The following is a 12,574-nucleotide window of genomic DNA, read 5'->3' on the forward strand; positions in this document are numbered from 1 at the left end:
TGTTTTCCAGGTCCTTGACAGTATTAAATTGGTTATCAGTTAAGCATAATGCCCATTTTTTAGAAAAGGCAATTGAAATGCTGGTGGTTAAATTTGCTCAAACCCACCCAGTGACTCAATGGCAGCTTGAAAGTCTTGGTGCTTTAATTCTCAGGCCTGGTTCTAATGCAGCTGGGTCACAAAGCCTTTATAATAGAACTCATAAAAACACATTTTATATGAGGCAACTAGTTAGAAAAAAATATGACCTTTCAAATTATATCACCATTTTCCACATAAAAGCCTCAGCCGTCCTCTTAATTCATGCAACCTTTGGAAGCTATAAAATCACTCCCCAGGGAGAGTTGATGTAGATTTGATTGGGTGACTATTCCTTTAGACTCGGAGTGGGTAGGAACCAGCCACCCCACCGCACATCCCGGGAAATACTGAAATCCACTCAACACAGGGAGAAATTTTGCTGCCTGAGGAAGATTTGTTTGAGCCCTGAAATGGGCTTCCTAAAGACAGAGTTATTTATGCTGGCTAAAGGTTTAATCTTTATCTCTTGATTGCAAACCAAAGGAAAACTTCAGGCTTGCCAAATGCCTAGAGAGGAATGTTTCATAAATGTTAACAAATATGGGGCCCTGTAAATGGAAATGCTAAGAGTATTTATGCATAAAAATTGAAATCATCATAAAAGGAAATGCTCTCTTTTGGAAAATTGGTATATTTAATGGAATTTCTATTTTTTAGGCAATATTATCCTCATTTCATTTTTTTAATTTTTTATTAGCTTTTTTCATCATGATAGGTATACTCTTTAATCCCCATCATCTCTTGCACCCATCCCCACCCACACACCTTCTCTCTGATAACCATCAGTTTGTTCTCTATAGTTAAGAGTCTGTTTCTTGGTTTGTCTCTCTTTTTTATTTCCTTTGCTAGTTTGTTTTGTTTCTTAAATTCCACATATGAGTGAGATCATATGAGATTTGTCTTTCTCTGACTGACTTATTTTGCTTAGCATTATATTCTCTAGCTCTATCTGTGTTGTTGTAAATGGCAAGATTTCATTCTTTTTTATGCCTGGATTATGTCCCATTGTATATGTATACTACCTATTCTTTATCCATTCATCTATCAACGGACACTTGGGCTGCTTCCATACATTGGCTATTGTAAATAATGTTGCAGTAAACATAGGGGTGCATGTATCCCTTTGAATTAGTGTTTTTGTATTTTGGGGGTAAATACCCAGTAGAGCAATTACTGGAACATAGGGTAGTTCTATTTTTAATTTTTTGAGGAAACTCCATACTGTTTTCCACATTGACTGTACCGTTCTCATTCCTACCAACAGTGCAAGAGGGTTCCTTTTTTACCACATCATTGCCATACCAAAACTAAAGCTGGAATTTCTTTTAATAGTGTGGTTTTACTTTAGCACTTGGTGAATGGCTGGTTAAACAAAGGAAAAAGCAGAGGGTTTGGAAATTTTCTATTTCAATATCTTAAAAAAATTATCCTGTTTTTAACATAAAGTCTTTATACTATAGTTATAGGAAATACTAAAAAGTTGAATGAATGGAAAAAATACAACTAAAATTTTTTGAATTTATGTTTAGTACTTTTTTCAACATAGAGATTTATGTACACAGGTGGGATCTCATTTTGTATATATCCTTAAATCTACTTTTGTTCATAGAACCTTAAAATACATTGTTTCCCCCATGTAATTACAGTCAATGAGACCATAATTTTAAACTGCTGTTTAATATTCCAACATGTAAATGTACCATAAGTTATTGAAATATTCCTTTATTGATGAACATTTAGATAATTTTCAACTTTTCATATTGTAAATAACAATCTAGTGAACATCTTTGTGAATAAAAGCTTTTCATGCATTTCACCTTCTGTTTGGAATTGATAAACAGTTAATATGTTAAATGACCTTCATCACTGAAGATGAAAATCACCAACAGCCTTTCTTTTTTCTCCAGATATTTTACAGTCTTCTTTTTGCATTTGTAATCATTGAATTTGGACTTCAAGCCAAGGTATTGGGTTCAGTACTGCATTTTTACTTGCATACCACTGATACTCCATAGATTTCTTGCATAATTCCTCTGCCTTGAATAACACCACAAATCCATTTAAGCTAAAAAATGAACTTTAACAAGAGATAACTAGAAAAATTATCTAAGAAAGAGGCAGAATAAGTGATACTCTTGGCTCTGGTGATTTTTCAAGTAGCTTTGAAAATCATTTTATCTTATGTTTTATTGCCATAAAGCTTAAACCCTAGTAGGGCCTGAAGGGACAATTTTTCAAATACAAGTTTTCTTGTATAGCTTCCCCCTAGAAATTCCTAGAGTTCTCTAAACTACATTTGAAAACTCACTGGTTTGGGACATGTAACATACCACATGGACTTTCATAACTGGGTGAACAAACAGTCCTTTTCTGTTTCAGGGAAATTTTTAAATACAAAGTGAGGCTTGCCATCCTCAGAGGTAATATTGGCATCCTGAGACAATTTTGGCCATCAGATTCCTGAGTGTTTGGCCTACAGCAGTGGCCAAAATGGATAATTGTATCTAGTTAAATTTAGTTCTCTCTGACATCACACATCACAGAGGAAAGCAGCACCACACATTTTTCTTCAAAGAGGGTGGAGAATTTGTATAGATGATTCAGAATCAAGGAACAAGAATGACAACAGACATTCAGATGCAACACTGAAAACAAAAATCTCTCCAAGTTGGTTGGCTTACAGACACACTAGCAAATTCCCGAGTAGAACCAAGAGATATGACTCCTGTGGTTAGTGGCAAGGAGTCATTTGCAGCACCATCAGAAAGTACAGGGGAAGCAACAGAGCGAGGCCCTGTTATGTCTGTGTACTAAGCTCAGGAGGCCTCACCAGCTATCATGTAGTCTTTTTATGGAAACTAGATAAAAAACATGCATCATTGTGGCTATTTCACTCTATCAGTGAAGTAGAAGGAAGAGTTCTATGAACTGTAGATATCTGCAGTATATAGGTCTCTCCAAGCAATTATTATACAAAAGAAAGAAATTGAAATGTATTCTGCCAAAGACTGGAATTTTTTTTTAATTCTTTTTTTTCTTTAAATTTTTATTGTTATGTTAATCACCATACATTACATCATTAGTTTCTGATGTACTGTTCCATGATTCATTGTTTGTGCATAACACCCAGTGCTCCACGCAGAACGTGCCCTCCCTAATACCCATCATCAGGCTAACCCATTCCCCCCACCCCCCTCCCCTCTAGAACCCTCAGTTTGTTTTTCAGTCCATCGTCTCTCATGGTTCGTCTCCCCCTCTGATTTACTCCCCTTCATTCTTCCCCTCCTGCTATCTTCTTCTTCTTTTTTTTTTTTCTTAACATATATTGCATTATTTGTTTCAGAGGTACAAATCTGTGATTGAACAGTCTTGCACAATTCACAGCATTCACCATAGCACATACCCTCCCCAATGTCTATCACCCAGCCACCCCATTCCTCTCATCCCACCACCACTCCAGCAGCCCTCAGTTTGTTTCCTGAGATTAAGAATTCCTCATATCAGTGAGGTCATATGATACATGTCTTTCTCTGATTGACTTATTTCACTCAGCATAACACCCTCCAGTTCCATCCACATTGTTGCAAATGGCAAGATCTCATTCCTTTTGATGGCTGCATAATATTCCATTGTGTATATATAACACATCTTCTTTATCCATTCATCTGTCGATGGACATCTTGGCTCTTTCCACAGTTTGGCTATTGTGGACATTGCTGCTATAAACATTGGGGTGCACGTACCCCTTCAGATCTCAACATTTGTATCTTTGTGGTAAATACCCAGTAGTGCAATTGCTGGATCGTATGGTAGCTCTATTTTCAACTGTTTGAGGAACCTCCATACTGTTTTCCAGAGTGGTTGCACCGGCTTGCATTCCCACCAACAGTGTAGGAGGGTTCCCCTTTCTCCGCATCCCTGCCAACATCTGTCATTTCTTGACTTGTTAATTTTAGCCATTCTGACTGGTGTGAGGTGGTATCTCATTGAGGTTTTTGATTTGGATATCCCTGATGCCGAGCGATGTTGAGCACTTTTTCATGTGTCTGTTGGCCATTTGCATGTCTTCTTTGGAGAAATGTCTGTTCATGTCTACTGCCCATTTCGTCACTGGATTATTTGTTCTTTGGGTGTTGAGTTTGAGAAGTTCTTTATGGATTTTGGATACTAGCCCTTTATCTGATATGTCATTTGCAAATATTTTCTCCCATTCTGTCGGTTGTATTTTGGTTTTGTTGACTGTTTCTTTTGCTGTACAAAAGCTTTTTATCTTGATGAAATCCCAATAGTTCATTTTTGCCCTTGCTTCCCTTGCCTTTGGCGATGTTTCTAGGAAGACGTTGCTGCAGCTGAGGTCGAAGAGGTTGTTGCCTGTGTTCTCCTTTAGGATTTTGATGGACTCCTGTCTCACATTTAGGTCTTTCAACCATTTGGAGTCTATTTTTGTGTGTGTGGTGTAAGGAAATGGTCCAGTTTCATTCTTCTGCATGTGGCTGTCCAATTTTCCCAACACCATTTGTTGAAGAGACTGTCTTTTTTCCATTGGACATACTTTCCTGCTTTGTCAAAGATGAGTTGACCATAGAGTTGAGGGTCCATTTCTGGGCTCTCTATTCTGTTCCATTGATCTATGTGTCTGTTTTTGTGCCAGTACCATACTGTCTTGATGATGACAGCTTTGAAATAGAGCTGGAAGTCCGGAATTGTGATGCTGCCAGCTTTGCTTTTCTTTTTCAACATTCCTCTGGCTATTTGGGGTCTCTTCTGGTTCCATACAAATTTTAGGATTATTCCATTTCTTTGAAAAAAGTGGATGGTATTTTGATGGGGATTGCATTGAATGTGAAGATTGCTCTAGATAGCATTGACATCTTCACAATGTTTGTTCTTCCAATCCATGAGCATGGAACATTTTTCCATTTCTTTGTGTCCTCCTCAATTTCTTTCATGAGTATTTTTATAGTTTTCTGAGTACAGATCCTTTGCCTCTTTGGTTAGATTTATTTCTAGGTATCTTATGGTTTTGGGTGCAATTGTAAATGGGATCGACTCCTTACTTTCTCTTTCTTCTGTCTTGTTGTTGGTGTATAGGAATGATTTCTGTGCATTGATTTTATATGGCCACTTTACTGAATTTCTGTATGAGTTCTAGCAGTTTTGGGGTGGAGTCTTTTGGGTTTTTCACATAAAGTATCATAGCATCTGCAAACAGTGAGAGTTTGACTTCCTCTTTGCCGATTTGGATGCCTTTGATTTCTTTTTGTTGTCTGATTGCTGTGGCTAGGATTTCTAATACTATGTTGAATAGCAGTGGTGATAGTGGACATCCCTGCTGCATTCCTGACCTTAGGGGGGAAGCTCTCAGCTTTTCCCCATTGAGAATGATATTCGCTGTAGGTTTTTCATAGATGGCTTTTATGATATTGAGGTAGGTACCCTCTATCCCTATACTCTGAAGAGTTTTGATCAAGAAAGGATTCTGTACTTTGTCAAATGCTTTTTCTGCATCTATTGAGAGAATCATATGATTCTTGTTCTTTCTTTTGTTAATATATTGTATCACATTGATTGATTTCCAGATGTTGAACCAACCTTGCAGCCCAGGGATAAATCCCACTTGTTTGTGGTGAATAATCCTTTTAATGTACTGTTGGATCCTATTGGCTAGTATTTCGGTGAGAATTTTTGCATCCATGTTTATCAAGAATATTGGTCTATAACTCTCTTTTTTGATGGGGTCTTTGTCTGGTTTGGGGATCAAGGTAATGGTGGCCTCATAAAATGAGTTTGGAAGTTTTCCTTCCATCTCTATTTTTTGGAACAGTTTCAGGAGAATAGGTATTATTTCTTCTTTAAATGTTTGGTAGAATTCCCCTGGGAAGCCATCTGGCCCTGGGCTTTTGTTTGTTGGGAGATTTTTGATGACTGCTTCAATTTCCTTAGTGGTTATAGGTCTGTTCAGGTTTTCTATTTCTTCCTGGTTCAATTTTGGTAGTTGATTCATCTCTAGGAATGCATCCATTTCTTCCAGGTTATCTAATTTGCTGTCATATAGTTGCTCATAATATGTTCTTATAATTGTTTGTATTTCTTTGGTGTTGGTTGTGATCTCTCCTCTCTCATTTATGATTTTGTTGATTTGGGTCATTTCTCTTTTCTTTTTGATAAGTCTAGCCAGGGATTTATCAATCTTGTTAAATCTTTCAAAGAACCAGCTCCTAGTTTCGTTGATCTGTTCTACTGTTCTTTTGGTTTCTATTTCATTGATTTCTGCTCTGATGTTTATTATTTCCCTTCTCCTGCTGGGTTTAGGCTTTATTTGCTGTTTTTTCCCCAGCTCCTTTAGGTGTAGGGTTAGGTTGTGCATTTGAGACCTTTCTTGTTTCTTGAGAAAGGCTTGTATTGCTATATACTTTCCTCTTAGGACTGCCTTTGCTGCATCCCAAAGATTTTGAACAGTTGTGTTTTCATTTTCATTGGTTTCCATGAATTTTTTTAATTCTTCTTTAATTTCCTGGTTGGCCCATTCATTTTTTAGTAGGATGGTCTTTAGCCTCCATGTATTTGAGTTCTTTCCAACTTTACTCTTGTGATTGAGTTCTAGTTTCAAAGAGTTCTAGTTTCAAAGGCCATGCTCACCCGGCCTGTGACCGAACGTTTCTATCTCTGGCACCCGACCCTGTGTGGAGTCTCCAAACCCAGCAGTTCCCTGCGGTGTGCTCCCACGCCGCTCCTCCCAGGGGAGGAAGGGGAGTCTCCCCCCCGGCTCTGCCGCTTGTTGGGTCCCTGCTGGAGGAGCAGTGGCCCAACTGTGCGGTGGATCATGGTTTATGGCAACCCCGAGCTGAGAGCCCGCGCCTCAGCTCCGTCTCTGCAGCTGGCTTCCCTACTCCGATACCCAGGAGTTCTGCAGCACTCAACACCCCCGGTCTTTCTGTGACCCCGAGGGTCCTGAGACCACACTGTCCTGCGAGGGTTCCACCCCCCAGCTTAGCCACTGGAGCGACATCCCTCAGTGGAGCCGAATTCTAAAAGTTCCGATTTTGTGCTCCGCGGCTCTATCACTTGCCAGAAGCGGCCAGCGGAGGCCCCCTCCCCCGCCGTCTATCCTCCCGAATATCGCCTCTGATTCACTTCTCCGCACGTCCTACCTTCCAGTAAGTGGTCGCTTTTCTATTCAGAGAGTTGTTGCTATTCTTTTCTTCCATCTCCTGTTGAGTTCGTAGGTGTTCAGAATGGTTTGATCCCTATTCGGCTGAATTCCTGAGACCAGACGAAATCCAGGTCTCCTACTCCTCTGCCATCTTGCTCCCAAGACTGGAATTTTTAAAAACCAAATCAAACAGAAAAATATTTCTAAATAGATGCCTACCAACTGTTCCCAGAGGTATCCATTTGGGTGTAACACCTCCCTATCAACCCCCATGTATGGGTTTTCCAGGCCAACTTTCTAATCCAACTCAGAAACACTTCCAGGAACTCTAGTTCTCCAAGATTTAAGGTGTCTTTACCTGTGTCCCCCCACTGCAGTCTTGTGCTGCAGGCACAAGGAGAGAGGAATGAGGGCGGAGAGGATTGATTCCTGCTCTCTCGTCGCTCCACCTACCTCTAATCTCTGCTTATCAACAGTTGTTGACTGAGGAGTTTATATATTGTGAGCTTGCCTTGTTCTTGTGCTTGCTGAGTTTTGATGGATCCTTACCCTTCCTTCTCCTCCCTCTTCTTTGAGATTTCAAGTTATTTAACAGGATACATCCCTGAGAGGTTTGGGTTGTGTAGGAATGAACATAAGGTAGTGTGCATAATGTGGAATAAGCCTGTGCCTACTGATCTATGGATTAGTCTTATCTAAAAAATATATTTAATTTGGAAGGCATTGTCTGCCTCAGAAAAAGTATGATGGAAGTCCAACCTTCCCTCATTCTCATCCCTGTTCCACCCTGCTCCCTTCTTTTGCTGTGTTTTTTGTGCTCCCAAGCAAGACCCCTGTGACTTCTCCCCATTTCTCCATTTGTCCCAGACTCTAGCAAGGTTAACTGTTGGCCAGAGAGTATTGCCCAGAGGCACAGCAGTCACTGAGTTCAGTGATGTGCCTGATTAAGAAAGAGGGAGACAACTCAAGGGCAGGGTCTACAATGTAATAATGGAAAGAAAAATGGGTTTGGAGTCAATCAGAACTGGGTCAGAATCCTGGTGACTATTCACACAGACAAGTAAGTCTTTTAAACTTGAATGTCACTTTTCTCATCTTTAAAATACAACTAGTAACACCTACCGCAAAGAATTTCTGGTTATAGTAAATAAACTAATGCTCATGAAATGACTGATGTGTTATAGGTGATCAGTTGGAGGGTCAGTTTCCTTCCCTCTCCTGCTCAATTTTCATTCCTATCTTCACAGGTCCTCTTTCATCCCATATCTGACACATAGACAAAACAATTAGTAGCTGTTGACTGAATAAAGTAGGGTGAATATGCTGATAAGTAGGCTCTGTTTCCAAAATGTGTATAGTGAAATCCCCTTTGTGACCAGCCCCAAATTCTTGCTATGCTTAGGGACTTCCTTAGGCTCCAAAATTCTCCAGATGGACAGCAAGAGGGATAAGGGTGAGATGAATGCTTTTGTTGTTTTTTATGTGGGTCAGTGTATATAACTACACATCAAGTGGATTTTTGCATAGGGTAGATTTATACTAATTTTCTATTTCTAAGAAAGAGTTTCTCACATTTTATACTCTTCTGTGCTTACTAGAAAGGCCTTAAATAGTGTGGTCTCTGCCAACACCTCCATCCCATTTCCTGCCATCTTGCCTCTCTTCCAGTACTCCAGCACCTTCTATAGTATATTTTAAATAATTCAAAGTACTGCTACTTTCTCAGTGTTCTGTGTGAGTCATTCCTTCATTAGATTCATCCTTCCTTCAATCCCTCCACCCACTATCAGTGAACTAATCTTTTACTCAATGGTTACTTCTGGGAAGGCTTTCCTAAAATCACCTCTCCCCTTTTCATGGTTCTCTGGACTTTTCCTTTTTTGCCCACCATGTTCATAATTTTATTGTCTGCTAGTTTGGTTGCTGTCTTCCTCTCTCCATTCTCATCTTTATGAGAGCAGAGTGGACATCTCTTCTGCTTTCTTTTGTGTTCCTATAATTCTCCACATTTCCTAGCACATAGTAAGTGTTTTAAAATATGTGTTGAAGGAAGGAGTAAAAAGATAAAGGTACTTCACTAATTCACATTTTTTCTTCTCTTTAAGTAATAACTCCTCTCAGTAAGAAATGGTTGGATATATTTCCCACAGGGTCATTTTATATAATTTGGGGAACATGAAGATGACTATTTCTATCTGAATTTTTGGTGTCTAATGTTGTTGAAAACCAGTTTTTCATAATAAAATACACCAAACTTCCAGTGGGCAAATAGAGGAAATACAGGAAGAAACACCCTTTTTAAATAGTCAAGTTCTGTGGGTCATTCACTTCTAATGAGCAGCAGAAGCAATTTTATTTATTGTGCCCAATTTTATTAACATCTACTCATCATTTCTCAATAAGGATACAACTATATATCTCTGATCTCCTTCTTAGAATCTTTATGATGTTATAGATGCAGGTACACTCATTCAGTAAGTACAAAAATGATTCGTAAGATGTATAACATCACAGAAAGTTTGACAAAGAAAGTAAAAGGTAACTAGAGTGCAATTGCTTAAGTGGTGTTACTAGGTTACCATTCAGTAAACCTCCCACTTATCTTGGGCTTCTGGTGTTTTCAATTCCATTTAACGAGGGTTGGAGCTACCTTGATGTGTCTAGCCCTATAATTTATTAAGAGTCTGGCCAGAAAGGTGGTTATTCATAATAACAGGAGGCTGAGTGTGTTTTTAAAAAACTCTACAGCTAGAAAAATGGACCAAATTATCAGGAAGGACAGTGTTGGGAAGCTTTGACTGACTTATTTTGATAATATTTTTTCTTAGTATCTGACTGCATGTAATTTTTCATAAGACTTATCCTAAGAGTATAAATTGGCAAATTGGTACCTTATCTTACGAGTATAACTTGGCAAATTGGTACCTATTGATGATATTAACATTTAGACCTGATAGACATATCCTGCGCCTAAATGTTGTCTTTTAGCACAGGTGGAAGAAAATGGGATGGTAGGTTTTTCAGTTGTTCAAGTTTGTTGTTTATTAAAATGGAACAATGGCAACACAGCTTTCCCAGAAATGTAAGAAGAATCACCCACAGACTGTCATAAAACATGAATATTGAGTGATATAAATGGAACATAAAAAATAGCTATGGACTTTGACCTTCATATAGGCCTAACAAAGCTGTCAAAAAAAATTAAAAGAAACTCAATAAATAAGTCCTGCATTTATCCAGGCAGGAAATCTTATGTATGTTTTAGCAGCTAATATCTATCAGAGATAGCACTGGGAGCAAGGAGGAGGAGGAATTAAAACTGGGAAAATAGACAGGGATGCTGAACTCTGGGAGTCAGATTCCCAAATTAAATACTTACAGTAATGTTGGGCAGGTGCTTTCATACATAAGCAAAGAACTAAGAGAACACACAGGAAGTTCTAATGCTTCCTGGAGAGTTCAGAGGGGCTTCAGAAAGCAGGTAGCCTTCAGAGTCCATCATCTCTCTTGGTTCATCTCCCGCTCCGATTTCCCCCCCTTCATTCTTCCCCTCCTGCTATCTTCTTTTCTTTTCTTAACATATATTGCATTATTTGTTTCAGAGGTACAGATCTGTGATTCAACAGTCTTGCACAATTCACAGAGCTCACCATAGTACGTACCCTCCCCAATGTCTATCACCCAGCCACCCCATCCCTCCCACCCCCTCCTCCAGCAACCCTCAACAAACAGGGTTCTAGAGGGGACGGGGGTGGGAGGATGAGTTAGCCTGGTGATGGGTATTAAAGAGGGCATGCTCTGCATGGAGCACTGGGTGTTATACGCAAACGATGAATCATGGAACACTACATCAAAAACTCATGATGTAATGTATGGTGATTAACATAACAATAAAAAATTAAAAAAAAAAAAAGAAAGCAGGTAGCCTTGAACAGGCATTTACGGATGGATGCATATTTCTCCACTGAAATCTCCATAGGATACTGAGGCAGTCCACTGTACTGCTGAGCTGAAAGCTTGTAAAAGAAAATCAACTACATATGAGAACAGATTGCTACTATAAATTACCTTGAAGTAAGCGCTTCTCAGTGGACCTTAGATAACATTAACAACCACAACAATCACTACTAGTGCTATAAGTAACATTCATTCATGATCTGTTAATAAAAATTATTATTTATTAAATATTAAGAATCTGTAATATTTAATCCTAGTACCAATCTCATTTAATTTCTACAGCCAGGTGCTGAAAATATCATCCCCACTTTACAGATGAAAACTTTGAGATGAAGGGAGGTTAAGTAAATTGTCTTAGGTTATGCAGTCCGGAGTGGTGGAATTGAGGATTCAAATTGGAGTCTGACTTCAAGGTGTATGTTTCTACTTTCTTCCAATCCAAGAAAGTTTTTGAGAAATTAAGGTTTTAAAGACATGAGACAGATAAGGTGACAGGTTCTCTTCAATTAACAGTGAAAATATGTGATTCATTGAAGCAAGAGGCAGAAGTAGAATGTGCCTCGAAGTGGTGAACATGGTTCTTTTATTCTGGAAAATCTCAAAACATCCAAAAAAAAAAAAAAAAGTATACTATAATAAAACAAGTCCGTGCATTCATCACCTGCCTTCAACAGTTATCAACATTTTGCCAATTCTGTTTCATCTCCCCCTTTTTTTTACTTGAGTATTTAAAAATGCAAATCCCAGATTCAGTCTTTTCTTTTTTCTCTCTCTCTAAGATTTTATTTATTTATTTGAAAGAGAGAGTGAGAGAGAACAGGAGCAGTAGGGAGGGGTAAAGGGGAGGGGCAGAGGGAGAAGCAGACTCCCTGCTAAGGACCCTGGGACCATGACCTGAGCCCAAGGCAGACCCTTAACCGACTGAGCTACCCAGGTGCCCCTCTTTTTTCTCTTGTAAATACTTTGATATGTGTCTCTATTTGATAAGGATATTTTCCCTCTGTTACCATCATAGACATATTTGAAAAACATTCTCTTTAAAAACAAGATATGATACTACTTGAATGTTTTCAAAATTAAAATGTAACCTCTATAAGAATAAAATAACAAAAAACTTTTAGCTCTACTATTTAGACATGTAAAGTCATGTTGACATCATTAATCAAATCATATGTAAATGAAGTGATTCTGAATGATTAACTTTTGATCATTTTAGGCACACATAACAGAATTTATAGGTGTAAGGAAGCAGAAATCCTTCATTGGCTCAAGATGAATGAAGACACGTATTGAACAATGAGATACAGCTTAAAAATGTGTCTCTCGTGAAAATACATAGGACAGAATTTAAAAGTCCTGCTCTTTATACGTATTAGACAAGAA

General features: G+C 38.6%; 1 protein-coding gene across 1 annotated transcript in view; it reads left to right on the top strand.

The window, feature by feature from the left end:
• LOC141372947 (uncharacterized) overlaps window positions 1-12,574 on the top strand; it is a 195,903-nt gene that overhangs the window by 90,881 nt on the left and 92,448 nt on the right. The gene's annotated exons all lie outside the window — the stretch shown is intronic.

Source organism: Callorhinus ursinus, unplaced genomic scaffold, assembly GCF_003265705.2.
Source record: "Callorhinus ursinus isolate GAN/ISIS: 27379988/994484 unplaced genomic scaffold, GSC_fseal_2.0 scaffold6, whole genome shotgun sequence".
NCBI classification, from domain to species: domain Eukaryota; kingdom Metazoa; phylum Chordata; class Mammalia; order Carnivora; family Otariidae; genus Callorhinus; species Callorhinus ursinus.